The following is a 27,395-nucleotide window of genomic DNA, read 5'->3' as shown; positions in this document are numbered from 1 at the left end:
GCTTTAAAAAAAACAAACGAAGATATACGACCCACCCAGGTTAGACCCCAAAAGGACATGGGACGTTGGTTTTCCTTAGAATCTTGGAGCTGAGAGAAGCCTTCACAATAGTCCAGTCTATAATTTTTTAATCATTTGGGGGTTCTGGACCTTTTGAGGATCTTAAGAATAGCTGGACGCTGTCCCCATAAAAATGTATATGCTTATGTGCAAAATTCAGTTGATGGCTTCATGGCGTCCAGAGACCCTGAAGCCATCCATAAATCATGTACTGTAAGATAAGAATGCCTGATCTTGTCCAGCCGTCTCATTTACAGATGACTCATGCATCTCTGGTCTCTTAGTCCAGCGCTATTGCTGCTACACTGTTAGCAAATGCAAGTGTAGCCAGATAAAAGCACTTGAAAATCCTTTGATGTACAGAAGATGTTCACACAGTGTGGTTGTTTACGTATCGACGTTCCTAGCATTTAAGCCAATTACTGGTTATATCCATTTTTCAACAAATTCTTCTTATAGCCATTTTTTTCATAATGGCCTGCACTCACTATCAGCAATGTTCCCTTGTCAATTTGGGGGTGTGTGTGTGTGTGTGTGTGTGTGTATATATATATATATATGTAAGAGACACAGGTTCGATCCATGGGTCGGGAAGATCCCCTGGAGAAGGACATGGCAACCCCCTCCAGTGTTCTTGCCTGGAGAATCCCATGGACCAGGGAGCCTGGCAGGCTACAGTCCATAGGGTCGCAAAGAGTCAGACACAACTGAAGCCACTTAGCACACATATGTAGTTTATAAAGAGTACTTCTGATGCTTGGCTCTTGAAACAGAATTTGAAATGTCTTTTGAAAAATCCTACTTCAAAATAGTTCATATTTTCAAAATGCATCAGAGGTAGGAAATGAGCATCATTTGTTCCACAAGAATAATTTTAATTTAGTTGCTATAAAACTAGTTGAGAAAACCTGAGAGCCTGTCCACCCATTTGCTCACGTATCAATGGCCAGTTTACTGGTAAAAGCAAAGGAAGAGAAAGGACACTGGGGTACTGGTTCTTTGTTGTACTCACAGGAATCCTGCTAAAAATAAAGATTCCTGGGGACTGGGCCTGAGGGCCAGCTGATGCAGGTGATTTGAAGATCACATTTTGAGACATAGTTCCTCATAACCCTCACTTGTTATTTCACAAGAACTTACTTGCCTCTAACATAAGGAAATGACTTAAAGCTCTGGAATCTGTTTTGCAAGAATGTCAATGGTATTCGAAGTCAAGAGTGCCTACTTGGATTCCAAGGACCATGTTAATGATTTCACTCACATCTTCCCTTAGTAATTTGCACAAGGGTGCTGCAAAGTGTTATCCCCGGTGTACACATGAGGTAGTGGTTGAAGACCAGAGATTTGTACCAGGGACCTTAGTAGGTGACGGGGCCTGGATTGAAAACCCAGTGCTTTGCTGCTTCCACTACCTGTTTCCCAAATGAGAATCTCCTGAGTCACTCATGACGCCAGCTCCAGGCCCCTCCCCATAGAGATTCCAATCAGTGGACCAAGGTGGAGCTCAAGATAGTGTCTGGGCTGCTGCTTAGCATGAGGCAGGTTTACACCTCAGGACACCATGCTGCTGCTTTACCACCTAACCTAGAGGCATTTATCAGCTCAGGTAAGTGGAACAGAAAACATTAATTCCCCTCAAGCAACTGAGATCTCTTAGATCCTTAAGATAGAGACAGAAACCAACATAGCTATTAGAGAAAAACCTCAAGGTACTCACAATCCAGTTGGGGGCACACAATGTTATAAAAGGTTACTAGAAACAACTGAATAATGCAGGCGGGGTGAAAACGCCCTATAGGGCCACTAAAGGCGGTCCTAGCAAAAACAGCTCCTTGTGGGCAGAAAGAGTTAACTAGAGAAGAAGCAAATGCCTTTTCTCTCTCCAAAGCATTATTTACCTGGACTTCCACACTTATCTCCCTGTGTTTCCAGTATGTTTCAGTTGGCTTGTCTTGGTCTTCGGATGAAAGCTGAGCCCTGTTTCAGAGAGACTGACAGAGCTCCCAGGCCACAGCAGTCTGCAAAAACATTCTCAAGTAACCTATAGAGAAGACCTGCTGCTGCTAAGTCGCTTCAGTCGTGTCTGACTCTGTTCGACCCCATAGACGGCAGCCCACCGGAACGTGTAAAAAGCCAAGCTGAGAAAGGACCTTCTGCCAAAATACCACGTTACCCATCAATGTCCCCTCCTACCCTCTAAGTCTCCATAAGCAAAAGGGGAATGACAAGGTTTGAACAGAATCCAATGGGGCCTGGGATACCTGCAAGTGACTGATTCCCTTAGAGGGACGTGAAAGCAGTTTCTCCTCCCAGTGGTGTGAACGTCTGTGCTGTTGTTAGACTGGAGGGGCACTGGGAAGGTCGCGTGGCTCTGCCCACACCACTGTGAAATGGCTGGCTTGCAAAAATTACTGGGAAGTGTAGCAGCAAGACTGGCCTTATCCCTGGGGAGTCACCTACTTAATCTGACAAGAGTCCTACTAATTAACTCAGCATGACAAACACGCAGGTCCCCCTTCAGGAATGAAGGATTTATTTTTCTAGCTGCAGGAAATGCTGACAGGAAACAGCTCTTGGCTGTAAGCCCTTTGGAAAGCAATTTGACACCAAGGTCACATCTTTCATGGGCAGTCCACATCCAAAGACGGATGATATGGAGCCTAAAGACCTGGTCCCCTTGTCCCAAATCAAGAGAACTCTGAAGGGTCATCCGAGCTTCTAAACTCCCTGTAGGGCTGACTGAGCCCTCCGTAGAGACTGCTGCAGCTCAACTGTCCCCACCTCTTCTTTTTCCTCCCTCCCCTCTTCCTTCCTGTGGATCCCAAGGGTTCTCTCTGATAAGCCTGTGTGTGTTCAGTTGCTCAGTCGTGTCAGACTCTGCGACCCCCAAGGACTGGACACTGCCAGACTCCTCTGTCGGTGGGGATTCTCGATTCTCCAGGCAAGAATACTGAAGTGGGTTGCCACACCCTCCTCCTCCAGGCGATCTTCCCAACCCAAGGATCAAACCCAGGTCTCCCGCATTGCAGGCAGATTCTTTACCTTCTGAGCCACCAGGGAAGCTCCTGGTAAGCCTCCTGAACCTTAATCTCTCAGGCTCTGTTCTTTTTGGTCATGACTAAGTCCCCTAAATGTGGGCGGACACATTTTCTGAGTATTTTATTTGGTACCAAGCTGTCAGTCATGTATATTACATGTGTTACTGAAAGAGGCAGGTTATTCCTGCTTGACCCATAAAGTAATGAAGGCCTACTGAGGCCCAGGACATTGCTCAAGATCCTACAACTCAGCTGGGCTGAGAGTCAGGGGCACAGCTGGGATTCAAACCTTCATTCATTAGGCCTTCAGGTCCACTCTCCTTCCAGTGGCCACACTATAATAGAAAGTATGTAGGACATTTGGGATTTCCAGTGACCAAGACTCTCCCAGTGCAGGGGCCCGGGTTCAGCCCTTAGGGAACTAGATCCTGCATGCCACAAGGAAGATCGAAGATCCTGCAACTAAGACCCAATGCAGCCAAATAAGTAAATAATTTTTTTTAAAAAGTATGTAATGCATTTGGGAAGTTCAGAATATTAGTTTGTGGGCAGTAATACATTTAAGTATGAATCCACTGGTTTGTTAGCTTTCTTTTGAGACTTTGAGCCAGGAACAGGACACAAAGAGAGGGGGCTTTGGTGGGGAGAAGAGAGAGGGACGACACATGGCATCATCCAGCGTTAGAGTGAGAAGGAAGCTCAGAGCCCCTTGACTCCAGCTCCCTTGTACTGCAGATGGGGAGAACAAGGTAGGTCTAAAGAGTCAGTCTGGCTCCCTCTTTCTGCTTCAGCCACCTGCACCTTCCTGAGCCCACCTGGGACCAGAATTCCTAGCCCAGCCCCGGCTGCTCCCTCAGGCGCTCTTTCCTCCACTCGCCTGTTTCTCTACAATGTCTGACCTTTAATCCTGTCCACCTGGGCTTTGCCCTCTGCCTGCTGGCCTAGGGCCACCTGCCATCCTGGTTGCCACAAAAATCCTGTCCTCCTGTCTGTGAACCGGTTTGACAGCTGAGGTAAGGCTGGGAGTGGGGAGGATCGCGGCGCTTCTACTGCCAGGCCATGCCTCCATCTGTAGCATCAGCTCTGGGAAGCACTTAATCACAAGGCATGGCTTCTTCCTCCGGTATGGACGAGAAGCCACTGAAGCCGTGAGCATCTACCTCTCCCGGCTTGTGAGTCTGACCCGCCACACCTGCCTGTGGAGGAGACTGCAGCTGAATATTTGGGGAGAGACACCTCCTTCCCCTGCTCCTCCTGCCCACCTGGACTCAGACCCACAGCTCTCCCAGGAAGGGGCTTCTGTATTCTCCAAAGATGTCCCCATCTCCCTTCTTATAGTGGCCACCCCCAACCCCCAGCCCACCTAACCCAAATCAAAACCTCTCAAGGCATTTGGGCCTCAGGGCAGACAGGGTGTCCTTGGGGTGGCAGACTGGTGGCCACAGCACACAGGCCCCTTCTTCCCTAGTGTGTTTTCCTCTCCCAAGTCTTGGTGAGTCAGCACCACAGGGCCACACAGGGCGCCTATTCAGGGCTCATTTTCCTTCTGCTCTGACTTAGATCTTGGCATCTCTCTCTCTCTCCCCCTCTCATTCTCTATGCGAGCCTTATTCTCAGCATGGGAAAGCTCTGCTCCCTGCCCCATGCCTCTTGGGTTTCTCCCAATACCGCCCCCTCCCCCGCCCCCAACACACACACCCACATTCCTCATCCTTACCTTCTGGGAGTTGTCAGTCCCAGCTGGGTACAAACATGAGGTAGAACAAAGTAGAAATGTTAAACTATTAAATCCTCATTCACATATTCTTAACGGGTGTTTGTTGTTGCTGGCTCTATGCAGACCCTGAGCTATACACACACACACACACACACACACACACACACACACACCCCACCCCGCCTGCCACACACACACACACACACCCCGCCTGCCTGACACTGACACACCTTATGTTTATTAAGCACTGACTCTGTGTGAAGCCTCATGCTGAAAGCTGGAATTTACACTCTGATGAGGGAACCCTTGCCCAGGTGACATCCCAGGGTACTGCCAAGGCAGCAAGTTCCCCAAATGGGTGGCAGGGCCTCAAGTGCCTAAGAAGTTCAGGATTTAAATAAACAGAAGGCAGAGGGATACGGGGTCGTCCTGATAGGGGTATATGTATAGGTATGTAGGACCTGGGAATGGGAAGTTAGGAGCAGCAGGAAAAGTTCAGAACAAGGATTCGCCATTCTCTGTGTAACCTTGAGCAAGAATTAACCTTGCTAGCCTTCATTTCAGCATCACTGTAATGAAGCTATGAGAAACTTCCTTTGAGGTTTTCTGACAATTAAATGAGATAAAGCGCGAAAACACGCAAGATATGGTGAGTGCAGGCAGATTATTTGCAGCCGCTGGGGTATGGATTTCCCTGGTGGCTCAGACAGTAAAGCGTTTGCCTACAATGCGGGAGGCCCAGGTTGGATCCCTGGAAGAGCCTCTGGAGAAGGAAATGGCAACCCACTCCAGTACTCTTGCCTGGAAAATCCCATAGACGGAGGAGCCTGGCAGGCTACAGTCCATGGGGCTACAAAGAGTCGGACACGACTGAGCGACTTCACTTTTCGGGAATGGAGCAACCGGCGAAAGGGTCTAGAAGGGAAGCTGAGAGGTTGCCACGGGCAGCCTCGCTCTTCATCGGAAAGCTGAATCGCTAGCGCCCTCTGGTGTTTCAGTCGCTAAGAGTCTCTCTGCACCCAAGTCTGGCCGCACACCCACTTGCCTAGGAAAGGACGGGCCAGCCGTCTGGAAGGGACCCGCTTCAGATCGGCTGGCGTGGGCAGGGTTGTGTCCCTTCCCCACGTGCGCGCCCTGCCGCCTCCTGCAGCTCAATCACCAATCCCCGCCTTAGGCGTGGAAGCCCAAATTCCTAGAAGGGTAGCCAACAACAGAAATTGCCTCGTGGGGTTGCTGTGTGCCTTAACTGAGAAACTCTTAAGACTCCAAACCAGTTAAGGCATAAGTAAGCACTCAAAAGGGCTTCTCTGGGGGCTCCGTAGTAAAGAACCTGCTTGCCAATGCAGGCGACACGAGTTTGATCCCTAGGTAAGGAAGATCCCCTAGAGAAGGCAATGGCAGCCCACTCCAGTATTCTTGCCTGGAAAATCCCATGGACAGAGGAGCTTGGCAGGTTACAGTCCATGGGGTTACAAAAGAGGTGGGCATAACTTAGCGACCAAACAACACACAAAGCACTCAGAAAGGATAGTTCCTAGTATTATGTAGCTCCTAATAGTACACATACACGTGTTAGTTGCTCAGTCATGTGTGACTCTATGCAATCCCATGGACCGTAGCCCACCAGGCTCCTCTGTCCACAGGATTCTCCAGGCAAAAATACTGGAGGGGGTTGCCAGTCCCTTCTCCAGGGGATCTTGCCCACCCAGGGATGGAATCTGGGTCTCCTGCATTGTGGGCTGACTGTTTACAATCTGAGTGACCAAGGTGGCCCCTAATAGTAGGTGATCTCCTACTCCTCCTGCTGCTAAGTCGCTTCAGTCGTGTCCGACTCTGTGCAACCCCATAGACGGCAGCCCACCAGGCCCCGCCGTCCCTGGGATTCTCCAGGCAAGAACACTGGAGTGGGTTGCCATTTCCTCCTCCAATGCATGAAAGTGAAAAGTGAAAGTGAAGTCGCTCAGTCATGTCCGACTCTTAGCGACCCCATGGACTGCAGCCCACCAGGCTCCTCCGTCCATGGGATTTTCCAGGCAAGAGTACTGGAGTGGGGTGCCATTGCCTTCTCCCTCTCCTACTCCTAATTACCTCTTAATAATACTAATAATACCTCCTAATAGTAGGTGCTCCATAACTATTTGTTACACAGGGGTCAGGATGACTCTATCAATGCATATTTGTATTCATTCGTCCATTTAATTATGCTTCAGAAATGCCTTGCTCCTCTATACAGTTTATGGAGGGGGGGGGGGAGTGGGGAGAACCTTATTAAGCCAAACAAGTGAGCAAGAGCCAGAACTCTGTGGGAGGAAAAGAAAGAGATTTCACTTGTTCAAACATCCACACACTAGCTCCTACAAAGTAGAACTCACTGACTTAGGCACTGGAATAGAGAGATAATTAAGTTTACAAGGCCTTCGGGGTTTAAAATGATGGTGGGAGAGACAGTACAAAACAGGGTATCATGCGGACTATGATAAAAATAGGAAGCCGCTCTCAAGTCTTTCCACAGGTACCACACTCTCTGGAATGTGTATCTCCCAGGGCCTCTCGCCTTCTGAGATGGCACATGCTCTTCTACGGAGTGTGTCTCTCAGCAAATCTATTTCTTACCTCTCACTTTGCCTCTTGCCGAATTTCTTCTGTATGAGAAATAAAGAATCTGGACTTCAGGAAGTCCTGACACTGGTTTCACTTGCTCCTAGAGTGCTGACCCTGCCACTGGCTGGCACTTCAGACCTGCATTCATGTGAAATGCTGTGCTCAAGACTTCAGCTCCGTGGCCACATGCAGAGACGCCTCTCCCCACACATACACTGTGATTCAAGATGGCGCCAGTAGGCCACATGCAGAGACGTGCACCCAGGCACTGCGAGAGCTCCAGTGGGTTCTGGGAGAGTACAGCCGCACCAGACTTGTCAGAACTCTCTCCCCTCTCTGCTGACAAGATCCTTATAAAACAGCCCTGCTGCTGCTAAGTTGCTTCAGTCGTGTCCGACTCTGCAACCCCTTAGACGGCAGCCCACCAGGCTCCCCCGTCCCTGGGATTCTCCAGGCAAGAACACTGGAGTGGGTTGCCATTTCCTTCTCCAATGCAGGAAAGTGAAAAGTGAAAGTGAAGTCGCTCAGTCGTGTCCAACTCCTAGTGACTCCATGGACTGCAGCCTACCAGGCTCCTCTGTCCATGGGATTTTCCAGGCAAGAGTACTGGAGTGGGGTGCCATCGCCTTCTCCGTATAAAACAGCCCTACTGAGGGCCTTTCAGGAAGATCTTGTACCCAGGAGTACTAGCTAACAACGCTCCATTCTTTGTTCAAAGAATAAAGCTTGAAAAATAAATAAACTAAAAATAGGAATATGCTGTGTTGACACAATTAATCCCCAGGGGAGTCAGGAATGGACTCATAGAGGAAATGACACTCATCCTGGTCTTGAAGGAGGGGTAGCTGCTCCCAGAAGATGAAGTCAGTGAAGAGTATTCCAGGTAATGAGAACAACATATGCAATGTACCAAGTTGCCAGCCTGCGTGGTAGGAACTCTGGGATGGAAGTGCAGATCTGGAAAAGTAAATGAGTTCAGGAAAAGGCAAGATCTGTGAAGAGAAAGAATTTCGACTCTGTTTGGGATTTCCCTGGTGGCTCAGATGGTAAAGCCTACAGTGCGGCTGCCTACAATGTGGGAGACCCGGGTTCGATTCCTGGATCGGGAAGATTCTCTGGAAAAGGAAATGGCAACCCACTCCAGTACTCTTGCCTGGAAAATCCCATGAAGTTAAGCTTCAAGGGCTATCATTGGTACAGCCCCCTCCAGACCTAAAGAGCCCAAGCAATGTGTTCATATGGTCAAATGTTTTTATAAAATTTGCTAAAGTAAGATATTTTAGCAAGTTTTATAAAAACAGACAGCAGTATGTAGTCAGTTAAGACTGCTCTTTTTACTCTGGCATCTATATCACACTTTCCTCTATATTGGGTAATCTTGGAGTGGTGACCAAAGCATTTTGGGAATTCAACTAAAGGTAAATTGAATAATGGGTTATTTTTGAGTAAAGTATATTTATGTGGTTTGCAGTCACTCTCATGTATAGTTGAGTTTTTGCTAGTTACCCCAGTGCAGAAATGGCTTCCAGGAGTGGTCCTGTCACTGTGCTTCCTCACCTTGCAGGCATAATGACATGAAGGAGAAGCACAAAGGTTATATTGCTATGGGTCTTCCACATTGCTGGCAGATTCTTTACCGTCTGTGCCACCAGGAAAGCCCATATCTTATAGCACCTGACTCTAAAAGTAACATCTGAGATGGAGGACAATGTTTTAAATGTATGAAGTCAGAAGTTGGTCTCTAGAAAATTCCTCCAGTTATTGGATGTGTAAAATTATAGATGGGCAATTAATAGCTCATCAATGCTAGTCAAAACACAATTTCCCTTTTGTTAGGAAAACATTCAGTAATGCAGTATATACAACTAAAAATACATCATAAATATGAAGATATAATTAGAGTATGGAAACAAAATATGTTTTTTAAATTTTTAGAGAATTCTGCTTCTGAGCAAGATGGAATAATAGCAACTATTAATTATTTTCTCATCTAAAACAACTAAACACTGGGCAAAATATATCAAACAACAATTTTCAAGAGATTAGATATCAGGCAACAAAGAATAGAGATGGAAAACAAATGAAGTGAGTCCTCTGATTGACTGAACAGTGAAAAGGGGATCAAGGTATGCCTGGCAATCTCCCTAAGTAGAGGAGATGAAGCTGATAGCTGGAAGAGAAGATAAGACAGCTGCAATCAGAGGGATGTCCAGAGATCTTCAAAGGCTTTCTCTGGATCTTCAACTGAGTACTAATCAATATATGGATGTGAGGAAAGGACCAAAGGCCAATGAGAGAACCACCCAAAGGATCAGAGGGAACAATACTCAGAGCTCTCAAGAGACTATGAGTAGTTTTTGTTCTCACTAACCAGAATGACAAATCTCATAATTCATGGAACATGAGATAGAGTATTCAATTAGAAGGTTTTTGTCTCTATGCTGCTGCTGCTAAGTCACTTCAGTCGTGTCCGACTCTGTGTGACCCCATAGACAGCAGCCCAATAGGCTCCCCCATCCCTGGGATTCTCCAGGCAAGAACACCGGAGTGGGTTGCCATTTCCTTCTCCAATGCATGAAAGTGAAAAGTCAAAGTGAAGTCACTCAGTTGTGTCCGACTCTTAGCAACCCCATGGTCGCTATAGTGACCCCATTTGTCTCTATAGGGGGCCAAAATTAGCCCTAGACTAAATGCTGTTCTGCTCCTGCCTTAAAAGTTTACAAGACTCAAAAGGGTAAACTATTTCTAAATCACTATGTCCCAGAACAAAGCTCAAGAATTTGTATAAGAAAACAAAAATACCTGCACCCAAAATGCTAAAATCACAATAAAAAAACCATCTAATCAAAAATTACCAGGCACACAAAGAAGCAGAAAAATTTGGACCATAACTAGGAGAAAAAACAATCAATTGGAAATTAATCAAAAATGACATGATGGTAGCCCTGGTAGTCCTGTGATTTGGACTCTGAGCTTCCACTGCAAAGGGCACAGTTTCAATCCCTGGTCAGGGAACTAAAACTCCACATGCTGCAAGATGCAGCCAAAAAAATTTGGCCTTCCTTGGTGGCTTAGTGATAAAGAATCTGCCTGCCAATGCAGGAGATGCAGGAGACATGGGTTTGATCTCTGGGTCAGGAAGATCCCCTGGACAAGGGAATGGCAACCTGATCCAGTATTCTTGCCTGAAAAATCTCATGGACAGAGAAACCCAGCAGGCTATAGTCAATGAGGTTGCAAAGAGACAGACATGACTGAGTGAGCACACACGCATTCTCACTTATATTAAAACAGTTATTATTACTGTATTCCTTATGTTTAAGAAGACAGAGGAAAAATTGAGTTTGTTCATTTGAGACATGAAAGATAAAGAAAAGACCTAACTCAAGCTTCCTGAAACAAAAACCACACTATCTAAGATGAAAAACAAAAAACCACTGAATGGTAGTAATAGCAGATTACACACTATGGAAGAAATACTTGAAAAAAAAAGCAATAAAAAATTAATAATGAAACGTAGAACATAAGAAAAGATTTTTAACAATGAACAGAACATTAGTGTGCTTTGGTACAAATTAAAGTTACATAATATAAATGTAACTGAAATCCCTGAAGGAAAATATTTTAACAAATAATAGCCAAATTTTTTCAAATATGATAAAAATGAGAACCCCAAGCACAGGAAACATGAAGGAAACTACGCACAAGAACATCATATCAAATTGCTTAAAACAAAGAAAAAAATCTTCAAAACAAGCAAAAGGAAAAGACCATATTCTATGCAGATGAACAAGGATAAGAATTACAACAGAATTCTCTTTGATAACAATACAATCCTGAAGACAGTGGAGTGATAGCTTTACAGTACTGAGGAAAAAACTGTCAACCTAGAATTCTATACCTGGTTAAAAACATATATATACCTTTCAAAACAAAGGCAAAATAAGAGACTTTTCTCAAATATGCACAATCTGAAAGAACTCATCACCAGCAAATCTGCAATACAGAAATACAAATTCCTTTAGCTATACAAGGCAAAAGGAAAATGAAGAGCACTAGAAACGGTAACTATGTGGGTAAATTTGAAATATTATTTTTCTTATTCTTTAAATCCCTTTAAAATTTATAAAAATGCATCGTAGGGTTTATAAAATATGCAGAAGTGAAATGCATGACAACAACAGCGCAAAGACTGAGAGAGGAGAAAGTAGGGTTCTTCCATGATGCGTGAATCAGTACGATAACATGGAGGAAGTACGTGATGAGTTAAAGCAATCTCTAAGAAGCAAAACAAGATGAACAAGATAAAAATGGAATCACAGCGACTGGAGAGGTACTGCACTGACAAGATCAGTCATGGAGGTATGGGCACAGATGCTGCTCGGCATATGGCACATCAGAACCATGCAAGCCCTACGCTTCTGTTACCAATGGTCTCAGTCCCAAGGGGTCAGAAAATTTCCACCCCAGCGAGGATGTCATCCAGAACTTTGGGCCTTTGGAAAGAGAGAACAGGCCGAAGAGGAAGGATAAATCCAAACCAAGATCCCACATGCCAGGCAGCATGGCAAAAATAATAATAATAATAACAGAAAGATCTCTGGAGAATCCCCAAATATTTGGAAAATAACACAATTCTAAATAACCCATGGGTCAATAAGGAAATCAGAGAAAATTAGAAAATATTTGTAAATAAATGAAAATACAACATATCAATTCTTGCAGGATACAGATAAGGCAGTACATAGAGAGAAATTTATAACATTAAATGTCTACATTTAAAAAAAGGATTAAAGTTAGTTAAGTAGAAACACATAAGCAGAGGAAAACGAATTGCAGAAATCAATGAAATGGAAAACAAAAACAATAGAGGAAAATCAATGAAACCAAAAGCTGGTTCTTTAAGATCAATAAAATTGACAAACCTCTAACCAGAGTAATTGGAATAGAATAGAAAAGACACAAATGGCTAACACCAGGAAAGAGAGGTGCCATCATTACAGACTGCACAGATTTTAAAAGAAAAATAAGGAATATTACAAATTTTATATCAATAAATTTAATAACTTATATGAAATGACCAATTCCTTGAAAGACACAAATTAGACACAAATTACCTAAAGAATAAATAGGTAACTGATTTCTTACTTTAAAGCTTTTCTTCAAAAGAAACTCAAGGCCCAGATAGTTTCATTTATGAATCCTACAAGCATTTAAAGAGACAAAATAATAATTGTACAGAAGTTTCTCCAAAATAATGATGAGATAGACCACTTTCCAACTCATTCTATGAGACCAAGCAATAACATGATAAAGAAAGCTACAAACTCAACTTCCTTCATGAACATTCAAAAAAAACTTAATAAAATTTTATCAAATCAAATCTAATAGTGTATAAAAATATAATACATAATAACCAAACAACCATAATGAGGTTTATCTCAGGAATGTAAGATTGGTTTAACATTTGAAAACCAAGCAATGTAATTCACCATATTAACAGTTCAAAAAATAAAAACTATATGATCAATGTCAATATTCCCAGGTGGTACAATTCTGGTGATAACTGATTCCACCAATGAAGGAATTTCCTGATCAACATCACTGAAGATTACTTAAAATTTTCAAAGACTTATGAGCTCAAGTTTGTTGCTGAATATATTTATTGAATGTATCTTCAGGAAAAGTAAGTTTAATACAGTTTACTCTCAATGAAAAAACCAGATTTTTCAAATGTATCTATTGTATTGAATAATTATAAATAAGTAAATCCAATGTCTGATACAATTGGTTAGTCTTTAAATGTAATCATGTCAAAGCATTTGGTTTTGAGGAAAATAAATGCAGATTTTTAGTGAAAAATAGATTCAGAAAAAAGCATCTAACAAAATCAAACATCCATTTCAGATAAAAACTCAGCAAACTAGAAACAGAAGGGAACTTCCTTAATCTAATAGTGGACATCAAAGAAAAAAACCTACAACTTACATCAAATTTAATCATAAAAGACAAAATAATTTTCCCTAAGATTAGGAATATGGCTAGACCTTTAGGCTCAGGTGGTAAAGAATCTGGCTGCAATGTGGGAGACCTGGGTTCGATCCCTGAGTCAGGAAGATCCCCTGGAGAAGGAATAGGCTACCCACTCCAGTATTCTTGCTTGGAGCCTGGTGGGCTACAGTCCATGTGGTCGCAAAGAGTCACACTTTGGATATAGGGCATATAGGAATAGGGCATATAGGAATAGGATATAGGAATAGGGCTATAGTGCCTCATTTTACCGGAGAAGGCAATGGCACCCTACTCCAGTACTCTTGCCTGGAGAATCCCATGGATGGAGGAGCCTGGTAGGCTACAGTCCATGGGGTCGCTAAGAGTCGGACACGACTGAGTGACTTCACTTTCACTTTTCACTTTCATGCATTGGAGAAGGAAATGGCAACCCACTCCAGTGTTCTTGCCTGGAGAATCCCAGGGACGGGGGAGCCTGGTGGGCTGCCATCTGTGGGGTCGCACAGAGTTGGACACAACTGAAGCGACTTAGCAGCAGCCTCCTTTTACCACTTTTCTATTCAAATATCATACTGGAGGTATTAGCCAATGCAGTAAAGCAAGAAAAAGACATAAATGCATTCAACTTAGAAAGGGAGGAGTAAAACTGTATCTATTTGTAGAAAACCTAATTGTCTAAGTAAAAAATCTAATGGATTCTATTTTTCTTTAAAAAGTTACCAGAGGGACTTGCCTGGTGGTCCAGGGGTTAAGACTCAGTGCTTCCACTGAAGCAGGTATGAGTTCGATCCCTGGTCAGGGAACTAAGATCCCACATGCCGTGCAATCCCGCCCCCTAAAAAGCTACCTGGTGGCTCAGACGGTAAAGCGTCTGCCTGCAACGTGGGAGACCCGGGTTTGATCCCTGGTCTGGGAAGATTCCCTGGAGAAGGAAATGGCAACCCACTCCAGTACTCTTGCCTGGAAAATTCCATGGACAGAGGAGCCTTGTAGGCTACAGTCCATGGGGTCTCAAAGAGTCGGACACAACTGAGCAACTTAACTCACTCACTCAAAAGGCTACCAGAACTAATAAGTGAATTTAGCAAGTTTACAAAATAGATCTTTTGTCTTTATACTAGCAATGGAGATAGTAATGAATAAATAGTACCATTTATAATAGCATCAACAATATGAAATACTTAAGGATAAATCTGACCAAAAAATGTGCAAGACTCACATACTGAAAACAACAAAACACTGCTGGGAGAAACTGAAAAAGAAATCGAAGACTTATGATTCCCTGCATTTGTTGCAGCATTATTTACAATAGCCAAATACTGTATGCTCTCACTTATATGTGGAATCTAAAATCAAAACTAATGAACAAACACAAGAAAACTGAAACAAGAGTCACTGGTACAGAGAGCAAATGGGTGGTTGCCAGAGGGGAGAGGAATGGGGGAGGGAAGAAATAGGTGAGGGAGATTAAGAGGCATTAGCTTTCAGTTACAACATAAACAAGTGTGGATAGGAAACGCACAGTTGGGAATATAGTCAATAATTATGCCATATCTTTATATGGCGACAGATGCTAACTAGACTTATATGGTGACTATTTTCCAATGCATAGAAATACTGAATCACTATGTTGTGCACCAGGAACTTATACAGTATTGTAGGTCAACTGTACTTCAAAAACAAACAAATCCATAGAAAAAGAGATCAGACTTGTGGCTACCAGAGGTGGATGGTGGAAGGATCAGGTGGTAAAAAGGTACAAACTTCCAAAGGTACAAACTTCTAATAAATACTAGTGATGTAACATACAACATAATAAATTAATACTGCTGTATGTTATATATGAAAGTTGTTTACAGAGTAAGTACTAAGAGTTCTCATCACTAGGAAAACTTTTTTTTCTCTATTTCTTTAATTTTGTGTCTGTATGAGATGATAGATTTTCATTAAACTTACTATGGTCATCATTTCAGGATGTACGTAAGTCAAATCATTATGCTGTACACCTTAAACTTATACAATGCTACATGCCAATTATCTCTCAATAAAACTGGAATTTTTATATATGGTGTGAAGTCTGGATCAAATTTGGGGCTTCCCAGGTGGCACTAGTGGTAAAGAACCTGCCTGCCAATGCAGGACATGTAAGAGACGTGGGTTCGATTCCTGGGTTGGGAAGATCCCCTGGAGGAGGGCATGGCAACCCACTCCAGTATTCTTGTCTGGAGAATCCCATGGACAGAGGAGCCTGGTGGGCTACAGTCCATGGGGTCACAAAGAGTCAGACATGACTGAGTGACTAACACTTTCGCTTCTTTTTCATCCAAGTCTGGAGCCAACAGGCTGCTGGGTGGGGGCAGGTCCCAGCACTAATAAGCTAGAAGGAGGATTCCAAAATGGTGCTTGCCAGCTCCAGTGTCCTTGTAATAGAATGAGCTTCCCAAAACGTCTGCCACAGTGTCTACAACCCCAGAGTGAGCTCCAGTTCCCTCCTGCCTCTCCAGGAGGGAGGATCAGCATGAGGCTCTCCAAGACCAGCAAGTGTGTCTCAGTTCAGTTCAGTTCAGTCGCTCAGTTGTGTCCGAATCTTTGCGACCCCATGAATTGCAGCATGCCAGGCCTCCCTGTCCATCACCAACTCCTGGAGTTCACTCAAACTCATGTCCATTGAGTCAGTGATGCCATCCAGCCATCGCACCCTCTGTCATCCCCTTCTCCTCCTGCCCCCAATCCCTCTCAGCATCAGTCTTTTCCAATGAGTCAACTCTTCACATGAGGTGGCCAAAGTACTGGAGTTTCAGCTTTAGCATCATTCCTTCCAAAGAAATCCCGGGGCTGATCTCCTTCAGAATGGACTGGTTGGATCTCCTTGCAGTCCAAGGGACTCTCAAGAGTCTTCTCCAACACCACAGTTCAAAAGCATCAATTCTTCGGCGCTCAGCTTTCTTCACAGTCCAACTCTCACATCCATACATGACTACTGGAAAAACAATAGCTTGACTAGATGGACCTTTGTTAGCAAAGTAATGTCTCTGCTTTTTAAAATGCTATCTAGGTTGGTCATAACTTGCCTTCCAAGGAGTAAGCGTCTTAATTTCATGGCTGCAGTCACCATCTGCAGTGATTTTGGAACCCAAAAAAATAAAGTCTGACACTGTTTCCACTGTTTCCCCATCTATTTGCCATGAAATGATGGGACCGGATGCCATGATCTTCATTTTCTGAATGTTGAGCTCTTCTTTCGAATGACCACTTCTGCTCTTGGTCTTGGAGTGTGTGAGACATTGTGTGTGCTCTTTAAGAGAGAATTCTGTTACCCGCTGGCTCTCCCCAAAGCAAGCCCCACTGACGTTCAAAGCCAAATGTTCTGCAGGGTTCATCTTCCCAGTGCAGGACCCCCAGGCTGAGGAGCCTGATACAATGCTTGAACCCCTCGTTCCTTAGAGAGAAACTCTGCAGTTGTGATCACCTTCCTACTTGTGGGTCACCAACCTGGGGGTGTGGATCTTAACTATACTGTGTGTCTCTGCCCCTTCTACCCATCTGGTTGTGGTTCCTTCTTTATACCTTTAGTTGCAGAAGATCTTTTTTGTCAGTCTTCAGGTCATTCTCATCGACAGTTGTTCTGCAAATAGTTTTAATTTTGGTGTGCCCAGAAGAGGAGGTGAGCTTAGGGTCTTTCTACTTTACCATCTGGTCTATACCCCTCAGAGCATTTTTAACACCTGCCCTGCTGCTGCTGCTGCTGCTGCTAAGTCGCTTCAGTCATGTCCGACTCTGTGCAACCCCATAGACAGCAGCCCACCAGGGTCCCCTGTCCCTGGGATTCTCCAGGCAAGAACACTGGAGTGGGTTGCCATTTCCTTCTCCAAAGCATGAAAGTGAAAAATGAAAGGGAAGTCGCTCAGTTGTGTCCGACTCTTAGTGACCCCATGGACTGCAGCCTACCAGGCTCCTCCATCCATGGGATTTTCCAGGCAAGAGTACTGGAGTGGGGTGCCATTGCCTTCTCCGAACACCTGCCCTGGGGAGAAACTATTTCACTTGAGCCTAAACTATTGGTGTTTTTTCGAAGCCTAACTGAACAGGGGAAAGGGAAATATGCATGCAGGAAAAATGGATAGAACTGCAAAGAGAAATAGATGGAGATGGATCCACCATTATGGAAGACTTCAAACACCTCTCTACAAGAAAATGGCTAAATCTAGCAGGCAGAAAATCAGTAAGAAGATAACCGAACTCAGCCTGCAGTCAGACTCTTCTCCCCAGATGTCTGCCTTTATCACACTGCTCCATCATTAATAACCTTCTTTAGTTTCCCACTGCCTGAGTGGTGACACAGAAACTCCTGAGCATATCCAGTGGGGGTTTCTCTGATAGCTCAGGGAAGAGGGTCTAAGGACTGCTAGAGGCTCTGGGAACAGAACAGCGTATGGGAGAGACACTGAAAGAAAACCACATAATAAAATCTGAGGCACAAAAGTATACAAGATGACTCAAAAAATGACGGTGGTATCTGGGTCATTTGGGAGACTGAAACCCAAAAGCTATTTGTCGAGGGGACCAACAATGCTCATTATTTGGGTGAGGGGATGGCAGCCTTTGTGGTTTGTATAGCATTCTGTGGATGGAAACATCTCTGCTGAAACTGAATGCCCCAAACCTAATTTCTGAAGTCAGGAATCTGCCCTCAAGGTGTATCCCTTGTCCAAATTGGGTATTTTGGCCTGGCTATGGCAATGAGAGAAATTAATCTTTGCTAAATCAAAGTGGACATCAAACTTACTAAATCACAGACTGTTATCATTCACAGTGGAAACTCAGGCTGATATGCAGGGGCAAGAGGGAGACTTCATCAGAAAGAAAGAGCTCTGATTCTGGAATCATCTACAGTCATCCAACAATCATTTATTATAAATTTGGTGGAGAAGTCAGTGGCACCCCACTCCAGTACTCTTGCCTGGAAAATCCCATGGACGGAGAAGCCTGGTAGGCTGCAGACCATGGGGTCGCAACTTCACTTTCACTTTTCCCTTTCATGCATTGGAGAAGGAAATGGCAACCCACTCCAGTGTTCTTGCCTGGAGAATCCCAGGAACGGGGGAGCCTGGTGGGCCGCTGTCTATGGGGTCGCACAGAGTCAGACACGACTGAAGCGACTTAGCAGCAGCATTCTAGGGTTTGTGACACTTAGCTGTCTAGGAAAATCGAGAGAGGCAACTGTCCCATTACTCGGTGATTTTGCACCACGCGATGGGAGCACAGTGTTTCACACATTAACTTCACTGAGCTACAGTGACCAGAGGAATGATGTGATCATGCTGACATGGACTGCGAAGCGTCGAAAGGGTAGATAATTGAGGGTGAGGGGAAGGCAAGGGTATAGTGACAAATGTGACCAGAGAACTCAGTAGAGATGTTTCAAAGCTAGGGATTTTGAATTGGGAATCCAGAGTCACAGTAATGGATGAAATCGCTAAGGCGGCAGTTCTCAAAGAGGTTCATAATAATACTAAGAGTTATTTGACCTTTCTTGAGTGTACAGTGGAGTTTTTCAGAGGCTATAAGACATGCAGTATCACAACTGGTTGAATGTAGAAGCAAATATGAGAATCCTGCTATTAAGCCAGATCTTAAAGATAGTTGCAAAAATGTTACATAATACCATTCTTCTGTTTTTGTTTTGAAAATTATATTGGGTTAGCCCCAAAGTTCACTTGGGTTTTTCCATAACATCTTAAGGAAAATCCCAAATGAAATTTTTGGCCAACCCAATAGTTATTTTTCATAAAAACATGACATTAATATTAGCAAGTATTGAGTTTATTATTAATTTTAAATTAATTAAAATATATAAATATTGTAATCATTTAAAATAAACTCTATTTTTAGAAGTTTTATAGTTGTAGAAAAATTACAAAGATAATACAGAGTGCCCATATACCTCACACTCAGTCTCCCCTATTATCAACGTCTTACATTACAAATGTGTGATGCATTTGTCAAAATTAATGAACTAATATTGACACATTATTTACTCAAATCCATACCTTATACCTTATGCAAATTTCCTCCGTTTTCCCCTAATGTCCTTTATCTTTTCTAGGATCCCAACCAGGATACATTATACTTAGTTGTCATGACTTCTTAGGTACCTCTTGGCCATGACAGTTTCTCGGATGTTCCTTAGCTTTTGTTTGTTTACATTTTTTGGCCCTGAGACACGTGGAATTTTAGTTCTCCTTCAACAGATGGAACTTCCCTGCCCCCTGCATTGGAAGCACAAAGTCTTAACCACTGGACCACCAGGGAAGTCTGGGAGACTCTCCCTGTATCTGAATGACCTTGACAGTTGAGGAGTACTTACTGGTCAGGTATGTCATAGAATATCCCTCTGATGGAATTGGTCTGATGTTTTTCTTAGAAAGCGTGGGGACTTCCCTGGTTTTCCAGTGGCTAAAACTCTGTGCTCCCAATGCAGGGGGCCTGGGTTCCATCCCTGGTCAGAGAACTAGATTTCACACCACATGCTGCAACTAAAGATCCCACATGCCAAATAAATAAGAAAGTGTGGGTTACGGGGAGGAAAACCACAGAGGTGGTGTCATTTTCATCACATGTATCAAGGATTCAACTAACAACGCAACTTATCACTGTTGATGCTGATCTTGATACCTGACTGAGGTTTGTCAGGTTTCTCCACTGTAAAGTTACTCCCTCCTCCACTCCCTGTCCCCTAACCCCCACACACCCTCTTTTTTTGTTCCGTACTCTGGAAGGAAGTCACAACCTGCAGCCCACACATAGGAATGGGGAGTTATACTTGACCTCCTTAAAGTGTAAAGAATGAAGGTTTTAGTCACTCAGTCCTATCCCAGTCTTTGCCACCCCATGGACTGTAGCCTGCCAGGCTCCTCTCGCCATGGAATTCTCCAGGCAAGAATACTGGAGTGTGTTGCTATTTCCTTCTCCAGGGGATCTTCCCAACCCAGGGATGGAACCTGTGTCTCCTGCATTGCAGGCAGATTCTTTACCATCTGAGCCACCAGGGACATCACCTCCATTAAGGAAGCAAAGTAAATTATTTGGAATTCTTCTGTGTGGGAGATCTGTCTCTTCTACCAATATATTTATTCAATCATTTATTTATACCAGTATGGACTCATTCATATTTTATACTTTGGGTTATAATCTAAAACTATTCTGTTGCTCAAATTGTCCTGCTTTGGCCACTGGTGAAAGTCACTCAGTCGTGTCCATGGACCATATACAGTCCATGGAATTCTCCACGCCAGAATACTGGAGTGGGTAGCTGTTTCCTTCTCCAGGGGAATCTTCCTGGGAACCCAGGGATCAAAGCCATGTCTCCCTCATTGCAGGCGGATTCTTTACCAGCTGAGCCACAAGGGAAACCCTTGGACACTGGGATCACTTTCAACTTGGCTCTTGCGTTCATTTTAATTTTTAATATGAATAGATAGAATTCACATAAATAAAAGCTCTTTGGGGTCCTGGATAATTTGATAAATTGTGATGCAAGAAGCATCACAAGTTTCAAAGAAACACTTTTCTAAGGGACCCCCACCTGACCCCAGCACCGGGGTGTGGGCATGGTTCTTTAGGAAGAGGCTGCAGACGGGCCGAGGCAAAGCAGGCCACGGTCCCCGCACCAATGGGGCACCCACTTCTCCGTGCCACCCATCCCTTTCTAAGGTTTTCTTCCAGTTTGAAACGCACGAGTGTCCACGGAGGCGAAACTCACGCCTCCACGCCTTTCCAGAAAACGCCACTGAGGGGCGCACGGCTCACAGAATGAGTCACCCACCCGAGAGTCAGGAAGGGGCCTGCATCTTGGCTCCGGCTCAGCGTTTTCCTCCGCGGAGTCCGCGCCCTGGTCTGGCCTGATGGCTCTCATCCGCGCGCTAGGCTGTGTTGGCGCGTCCTTCTGAGCCACATCGGGCGTGCAGGTGTGGGGTCAGCGGGAAAGAGCGCGCCTGCGGCACTGGCTGGGCGCGCAAGGAGGAGCTGGCCGGATCTCCAAACCTCAAAAGCTCACCCGCTAGGTTCTCTACCTACCCCATCCCCGCTGAAAGCGGCCGGACAGCTCCCGGGGCCGCGGCCCTACTGGCCGCCCTCTCCTCGCCGGCCTGGCTGGCTGCGCGGGGCTGGGCAGACCCTTTCTTCGGCAAGCGCACCACGAGAGACAGAGATAAACGGCTGCAGCTGGAGACCAGACTAATTGATACAATAAGTTCTATAATTGCCTCGAAAATAAGGTAATGATTTGGCAGAGGGAATGCTTTGATCTTATCAGCCAAGAAAGACCTCTCCAAATGAAATTTCAGAGAGGGGGCTGGAGGCCTCCCTCTGACTTCAAGTGTGAAATCCAAGGACTACCTGCTTGCCTCCCCTCCTCCCCCATACACCCTGCTCCCTGACCAGACACCCAGACTTTTACGGAAGGGATGGAAAGACCCTTCTCAGAAAATGACTGGAGAAGAATATATATGTATAGAAGGGATGGGTCCTGGGTTGTTCAGGAACAGGGGGATGGCTGGAATGATTTCTCGAGCCTTAAAGAGGCTGTAAAAGAAAAAAGAGATGGGGGCAGGGAAGGAGAGGAACCGACTGGGATTATGAAAACCCTGATTTGGTTCAAGCCAGATGAGGTTTCTTATACAATGAGGGCTTAATCTGGGCTTTTCAGGCAGGAGGAAGTAACGGAGGAGAACCTTGGTTCTGCCTTCTCCAAGAATCTGCGCATATGCAAGTGCACACACACACACACACACACACACTTGCTCTTCGCTGTGGGTGTCCCTGCCTGGCAGAGGCCCCAGCACAAAGAGGATTAGAGAGATGAGCTAATCTGGTTTGTATCCCAGACATGGCCCCAGAAAGGGACCTTGTCTACCCTGATGTTCAAGAGGGTGAAGAAGTGAGGGATCCTCCTCTGGGGGCCTGCTGGCTGACAGGATCTGAGGAGGCTGGAGTCCTAACTTCAGGGCGAAGTTTAGATAGCAGAGAAGCAGAACCCTCAGAAGACAGGATGGGCTGTGCTGCAAGAAACCAGAGATAAAGGCAGAAAGATAAAGACTGACAGAGGGGAACTAGATATCTACCGTATGTGTTTCACCAGTGAGGAAACTGAGGCCAGGAGTGGCAAAGTGGCTTACAGAGTCATGCATACTGTTGAGCTGGGGGGAAAAACTCTGATTTCTTTCAGTGCTCTTGGTACTTACTGTGTTGGAGGGACTGCAGAAGGTGTGAAGCAGAGGGCAAGAGAGAGACAGACACACAGAGAAATAAAGAGACACACCGAGAAAAGTAGAGAGGAACACAGACACAGAGCGAGAGAGAATCAGAAAAGACATAGAAAGAGAGATGAGGCAAGTGAAAGAAGCTGAAGAAAGAGACAGTTATACAGATTCTTAGAAAGATGGAGAGACAGAAATCAAGAGATGAGTGACAGAGATTGATAGGGAGACAGCTTCTGACAGAAGAGGGAAGACTGCTAGATATAGACACACAGACAAATGAAGACAAACACCAAGAGGAACAGACACAGGACAGAAATATGAGCCAGAGAGAGACAGACCCAGAGAGGTGGAGACTCGGAAAAGAGACTGGGAAAGAGAGGCAGAGTGAACCGAGGAGGGCAGAGTGGGAGGGAGGCAGATAGCCGGCTCTGCAGATTGTTCTATTGGAAGCAAATCTCACTTCCAGATTGTTCTGGGGCCCAGAACAGGTGGTGGGGAGAGAAAGAGAGCTCAGCGTAGCCTATCTGATACAGGGAGATGGGGCGGGCGGCGCTGGGGGCAATGTGGGACCACCCTCCCTTGGGGTTAGGCTGGTCAGTGACCACCCAGGATCCCAGCAGCACACTCAGTGGCCTCACACAGAACCTGGGCCACCCGCCCAGGATGGCTGTCAGCCCGCCCACCGCCTGGCTCCAGTCTGATTACAGCCAAAGTGCTAAAAGGCTCCAGCCACCCCCCCCATGCCCCGCCCCATGGCTCCACCTCCCCAGGCCTCCTCTTCCCCCTTCTCCCTTAGCTCTCTCTCTTTTCCTTTCTCCAGGCCCCCTAGGGGAGCTGTCTACTCCCCTATTTGATCACCGGCTGGAAAGAAGACGGTCTCAAGCCCTGCCCCACCAAACCCCCTTCCCTGGTTTGGGGCTGGATGCTCCTTCCTCCAAAGCCCTCTTGGCCTGGCCTCTTTGAGACACGTTCCATGCCTCGCCTGGGAGCTCATAAATACCAAGGAGAGGCTGGGTCAGGCTGTGTACAAAGCATAGATCCCCACCCCACACCCCTTAACAGCCCCTGGGTTCTTCCCAAGCTCCCCACTCTTCCCCAGACACCTGCCTGGGGTGGCTGGAGAGGAAGAAATGGGGGGGGCCACTAGGGGCCTGGGTGAACCTGGCCCCATTTCAAATGAGATTTGCCTAGGTTTGCAAAGAAATATCAGGAAAGGCGTCTCAGGGCCCCTTGTGCAAGCAGCAGGCTCAGGAATTCCTTGACTCCTATCCAAACCTCCCCCCAGCCCCTTCTCGGCCTTTCTCTCTGCTCGTTACCATCCACACCACCTCCCACCCACAGGGAAAGAGAGAAGGTCATCGCCAAAGGGGCCCAGGGAAGGGGGGCCTTTAAGGGGGACAGGCCTGGGTGGAGAAAGAGCTGTTTACTCACACCCTAGCTCCCCTTAGCTCATCTCCTCTCCCATCCAAGGGCCAATCAAAATTTAAAATTATTCAGCCACACACAGCTGAGAATAGAGGGGCTACTCACTTAGCTCTGAGTGGCCCCCTGGGGGAAGTGGCGCAGGGGGTAAGGTACAGGGGTGAGGGAGACCCTTTTCTATGGGGCACCCACTTTAGAGAGGGCAGGAGGCTCTGGTGCACCTTGAGGGAGGAGGAAAGTTTTGCTTTGCCATCCTGGTGGAAGCAGTCCTGTTGGAGGCCCCAGGGAATCTAGAGGCCTGGGGCAAGGGGAGGTCAGCAGTGAAAGCCCAGCATCCGAGGCCTCAGATGATTTTATTGTATTTGCGTGAAAATACCCTGGGGGGTAAGACCCTTTCACTCCTTTGGTGTCATTTAGGAGGCCCTGGCCAGGCTGGGCACACAGCACAGCAGGACCTCAGTGAGTGACCTGACTCCAGGCAGGACCCTGTAGAGCAGAACTTGACTCCCAAGTCGGTGACTCCTCCCCTGGCTCCCATTGTGGTGGAGTAGGGGTGGGGGGTGGGAGGGAGGAGCAGGTCAGGCGCTAGCCTGAGCCTCTGGCCTTGACCCTCTGCCTGGAAGCCCCACAACAGGCCTTTGCGTGAGGAGCTGAGCTCTCCAGTAGAGTCTAGGACCTTGAGACTGGAAGTTTATTTTGAGATTTGAACTCCAAAGTGGCAGATCCCAGAAAACCTCTTCTCTGACTCCGTATTTGTTCTCTAGTTAAGTGGCTGAGTGCAGCTCTTGCAGTCAGCTGGCTCCTGCAGCCTGGGGTTCCTCCTGGGGACCTAGGGGCTCAGAGAGGAGGGGGGAGAAGGAGCGAAGTCCCATCCTGGTTGTCCACTCTAGGGCAGAGGTAGCCTGTAAGCACTGGGGGAACGTCTTGTCCCCTCACCCACTTCCCTCCCTCTTGGAGCTGCTGATGTTTCTGGGGCCCCCCTCAGTTCAGCAATATGCTTTAATAGTTGAGCATCTATGTTGTGCCAAGACACGGTCCCACTTGACTATGAAGACAGCTGAAGCCAAAGAAGGGGCCTCGTAAGTGAGTTTGGGACCCATGTGGGCGAGTCCACCCAAGGTTAGGGCTGATGTGGTCATCTCCAGTTCCCCACCCCACAACCTCAGGCCCATATGTAGAAATAAACTCAGGGCCAGAGTCACACCCAGGCCTCCGCACACAGGGGAGTCTAGGAGAGGCTGCCAGAGCTTGCAGAGCTTGCAGACTGCTGCCCAGCATCAGGGTGGGGCTGGGCTGGGAGGAGGTGAAAGAAGGGTGGAAGGAAAGGGGTCTCCACAGGACAGAGCCTGGGCCTACTCCTCTTTCACCTGCCCCTCTCAGGGAAGCTCAGTACAGAGTTGGCTTCTTTTCGGGGAAACAGAAGGATGGACTGGAGCTTCCCAGACTGAGAGAGAAGAGACGGGACAGGTCGGTTGGCAGGGATGAATGTGGCTAGCATGCAGACCCTGCCTGGGCTCTGTATTCACCCCTTGCTCACTCCCATCCAATTCCTGTCCAGCCCCCATTTCCTACCTCCCCCCAGGGGTGGGCATCCTCTCTGTTGCATGAGGCTTTGAATGGGGCCTACCCTAAACAACTCTTGTTTCCCCCTCTACTCACCACTGTCTAACATGCTATATGTTTTACTTATGATGTTTACTGGTTATTGTCGATCTTCTTCCAATATAAGTGAGACTCCATACAGGCAGACATTGTTCATTTTGCTTTGTTTAACTGATGTGCCTAGCACAGTCTGGCACATGGTAGGGAATAAATATTTGCTGAATTAATGAACTCACTCCGCCCCCTGCCGCAGAAAGTGAGGTGAAGGGGTGAGAGATGGGGAGAGGGGATAAAGGTCTCCCTGAGCCCTTCTCCCTCATGTCTGTCTCTGGGATGTTTGCAGCCTCTCTGCAGCCAGCTGTGCCCTGTCCACTCACACTCCGGAGTCTCTAACACCGACCCCCCTTCCCCCCCCAACCAAGAACTGACAATGAGTTTGGGGTTGAAGGGGCTGGGCAGTTTCCAGCGCGTTGTTTACACCAGGGCTTTATAGTTTAGATAAATCACGGAGAGAGGCATGAAAGACACCTGGGAATGAGGGGCTAGGCAGGAGAAACTGAGGCTGGAGAAGCGGTTGGGGCCAGACCCTAGGTGTACTCTGGAAGCCGGAAGATCCAGGGTTTTTCAAAAAGAATTTTTAGGTCTCAGTAAGGGCCACCCTGTCTCCAGAAGCTCTACCTGCCAACCTAAGAAGTGCAGAGGGAAGGAGGGGGTCAGTTTCTACAGCTGCCAGCCCCCCAAGCCCTTCACAATTTACCACGCCTCCAGGCTGCTGGGGGGCTGGCGGCGGGGGGTGGGGGGGTGAGGAAGGAAGGGAGCAGTGGGGAGGAGGAAGGGTGGAAAGGCGAAGGAGAGAAATGGCTCCAGGGCTCCCACTCTCTCAGCAGGACCCCCACCCTGGCCTCTGGTTCGGGAAAGCCGCCCAGCTGTTTCTGATTCTCTCGTACTCGCAGCCCCGCCCGAAGGGGTGGGGGACCGAAGCTTCGGGAGAGCTGGGAGAGACTGAGCTGCGCTGAACCCTGGCAGCAAAGGGCTGGGAGTTCGCGTCCGGCCCGCAGGTGTGCTTCTTGGCTTTGGTCATCGCCGGCCGACAGGCGGGACCTGTGTCTAAACGGGGTGTGGGGGTGTGGGTGTGTTGGGGGGAACCTATGTCTAAACGCTGTGTGTGTGTGTATACCAGGGGCAGCGGGTCGTCGACGAGAGAAGCCCCTACCTGAAGTCGGCTGTGTGGAGAGAAAACCAGGGGCAGCGGGTGGTCGATGCGAGAAGCCCTACCTGAGGTCGGCTGCCGGTGGCGCTCGCGTTGGCGGCGTTGGAATCAAGATTCTCCCGCAACTCCCCGCTGCAGAGCTTCTACCCATTTCACAGAAGCGCAAGAACCGAGGGAGAGAAAACCCGAGGAAATGACCAAGTCCTCTGTGGCTCACTCCAGTGTCACTGTAGTTTAGATGACTGTAGGGGAAACAGTCTGCAGCTCCCCTCACCCGGCCCCCCTGGCCATCACCCACGGAGGCTGGGGTTGCCGAATGCAGGGCGCTAGGACCCGGTGGCGCGGCGTGGGCAGGGACTGGGTGCTCCGGGCGCAGAAGGGCGCCACTGCGCCCAGTCAGTCCCGAGCAGGTGGGGGCGCGGCGCGGTGCTAGGGGCGCCGAGGGGCGGAGGCAGCCGCCACACCTAGGGCGC

At 46.9% G+C, this 27,395-nt stretch overlaps 1 protein-coding gene and 2 long non-coding RNA genes across 3 annotated transcripts in view; 2 read left to right on the top strand and 1 right to left on the bottom strand.

Annotated features, from left to right (window-relative positions):
* Nucleotides 1-27,395, bottom strand: part of ST7L (suppression of tumorigenicity 7 like) — a 143,742-nt gene that overhangs the window by 13,453 nt on the left and 102,894 nt on the right. The gene's annotated exons all lie outside the window — the stretch shown is intronic.
* On the top strand, nt 658-7,924 carry LOC129654953 (uncharacterized). Its single transcript, XR_008715680.1, has 3 exons — nt 658-1,666; nt 1,993-2,289; nt 7,521-7,924. It is a non-coding gene; the product is annotated as an uncharacterized LOC129654953 (long non-coding RNA).
* LOC129654952 (uncharacterized) lies at nt 26,290-27,091 on the top strand. Its single transcript, XR_008715679.1, has 3 exons — nt 26,290-26,424; nt 26,600-26,770; nt 26,893-27,091. It is a non-coding gene; the product is annotated as an uncharacterized LOC129654952 (long non-coding RNA).

Source organism: Bubalus kerabau, chromosome 6 (assembly GCF_029407905.1).
Source record: "Bubalus kerabau isolate K-KA32 ecotype Philippines breed swamp buffalo chromosome 6, PCC_UOA_SB_1v2, whole genome shotgun sequence".
Taxonomy (NCBI): Eukaryota; Metazoa; Chordata; class Mammalia; order Artiodactyla; family Bovidae; genus Bubalus; species Bubalus kerabau.
Note: the sequence above shows the minus strand (reverse complement) of the source record. Positions and strands in the feature narration are given on the sequence as shown.